The sequence below is a fragment of the Coenobita brevimanus genome, chromosome 32 (assembly GCF_032717465.1).
Source record: "Coenobita brevimanus isolate Jiangsu-jjx chromosome 32, ASM3271746v2, whole genome shotgun sequence".
Taxonomy (NCBI): domain Eukaryota; kingdom Metazoa; phylum Arthropoda; class Malacostraca; order Decapoda; family Coenobitidae; genus Coenobita; species Coenobita brevimanus.
The window spans coordinates 1300001-1302500 of NC_136985.1; the positions used below are offsets into that span (position 1 = coordinate 1300001).

Here is a 2500-nt window from a genome sequence, read left to right on the forward strand (position 1 = left end):
CTATCAGTACTGACAATGTCCAACACTAGTCAGCACTCCTAATCTCATCTGTACTCCCATCCATTGTTGACAATTTAGCCATTTCTCCCCGTTCTTGACTCCCCTCCCTACCCCCACTCCATTACCCTATCCTCTCGCCTGCCCGGCCATGCTACGCTAAGTAAATCTTCCCTGGAATTTTTCACTGATTTCATCCATTGATATAAGCCCTATGTCGTATTCTTATACCAAATAATATATACAAGAAAGAAATCAGGTATGTGAGAGTGCCATACACCTGGAATTGGCTAATTATCACCTGACAACACCTCACGTGCACTCGTTCGCTAATTTTCGCTGTTTTTTTCCCCTTGAAATATGCCGTATAATCTATTTTCGTAATAAATATACATGTAAGGAGAGAAGGGAGAACCCTAAGTGATATTTACATTCACCTGGAACTACCTAATTTATAATGTATTGTCTACATTTCCTGCCAATCATATCAGTGCTACACAAAGCTGTTTCAAGATTTAACATTGGTAGCTCTGATTATATATCTCCTAAGTAGGCCTCTAATCTATTTTCGTAATAAATATACATGTAAGAAGGAAGGGAGAAGCCTAAATGATATTTACATTCACCTGGAACTACCAAATTTATAATGTATTGTCTAGATTTCCTGCCAATCATATCAGTGCTAGGCTTAGCTGTTTCAAGAGCTACGTTGGTAGTGCTGAATAACCCTCAAGTAGGCCTCTCAACCCGGGCCGGCCCTCCTAGCAGTTCTCTCTCAGATTCCGAAGAGGAGGTACGGCTCATCCTCTTGCTGACTTCAGGGCCTTTTTTCACCCCCATGCAAGGGCCCTGTGACCTTTACCCCCTACTAAACCTCGTGTGGAAAGAGGTAAAGGGCTGACAATTGATAAAAGAGTGACTACGATCTTTCTATTGAGTAAAACAGTGCAAGTGGAATTGTAAATAATGTGTAAATAATGTGTAAACAGCAAGTGAAAGTAATGAATGTAAATATACGTGAACAATGGAAAATAGTTTTATAAGTTATTTCAAGTGACAGTGCATAACACAGTGTAAATAAAATAGAAATGTAAATAACGTAAATAAAATAGAGAACGTAAATAGAAATGTAAATGAGTAGTATTATAAGAATACGAGTATATACCCTAGGAGTAATGAAAGTGAAAGTTTCACTCTAGCATGTCTGAATGCTATGAGTTATGAGAGTGAAGATGAAAGTGACATTCACTCTCAGTGCCAGTATACAGGACGAAAAAGTGAATGCTACGTATTTTACTGAAAGAAATTGAATCCCTACAGTGACAATAAACTAATACTACTGAAGGAAACTTATGGATAAAGACTGTAGATATATATAAGCGTTATATAGTAATAGAAATATAAAGTGTGAGGGGTTTTATGAATAATAAATGACAGACTACCATGAGCGAACTAGTGCCAGTGCGACGATCAGACGCGCTCGTAATTTCCATTGCTTTCACAGTGTTTTTTTTTTTAGTATGGATCCCAAACTACTTGAAAATTGTAGAATAGTGTTTATAGTGTTTGTATCTGGCTGTGGTAATCATATTACGGGTTGTCGGGAAGTGTAAAGTGGAGACTTCGTTACCCTACTTCAGAGGTCTCCACAAGTCCTACGGTAACCGACGAAGGCTCAACAATCATTCCAGGAGAAAGCTGAAGGTATGTGCCATAAGCATATGTAATTTTATTATTCTAGGACTAATAACTGATTTTTGGCAAATATTTTTTGAGAGTCTGTCGGAGCCCAAATAACCCCGCGGCACACGCAAGTCATTGGTAAACAAGCCCGCGGTGTAGGGGTTAAAAGCTTTCACACTTTGAAGCATTCTGGTGTGTGTGTGTGTGTGTGTGTGTGTGTGTGTGTGTGTGTGTGTGTGGGTGGGTGTGAGAGAGAGAGAGAGAGAGAGAGAGAGAGAGAGAGAGAGCAATCATGGCAAGGTAATTTTGATGTCTTATGGTATATGCTTCTTTTGCTGCTCCTTGGTCTCTCTCTCTCTCTCTCTCTCTCTCTCTCTCTCTCTCTCTCTCACACACACACACACACACACACACACGTACACTCACACACACAAAAGTACAACCACACCCACACCCAACCTCACACACACACACAAAAGTACGGCCCGAAACAAAAGTACGCACACACACACACACACACACACACACACACACACACACACACACACACACACCTCAAATAAATCCACCAAAATCAAGAATACACACAAGAAAATTCAATTCAAAAAATCAAATAACGCGGCCATTATCGTACGTGTGGCAGCGCTGCGTTTGTTTACATTTTTCTCGCTGGCTCTCTCTCTCGCGCCCAAATTATCGTACCGCACCTGCTCGCTCGGTTCGGGTCGTAGCCAGTGTTCTCTAGCGATTTATTTATTTATTTACGTATTTACTTAGTTATTTATTATTAGCGATTTATTTATTTATTCTCTAGTGATTT

General features: G+C 39.9%; 1 protein-coding gene across 1 annotated transcript in view; it reads right to left on the reverse strand.

The window, feature by feature from the left end:
- ATP8B (ATPase phospholipid transporting 8B) overlaps nt 1–2500 on the reverse strand; it is a 66675-nt gene that overhangs the window by 62865 nt on the left and 1310 nt on the right. The gene's annotated exons all lie outside the window — the stretch shown is intronic.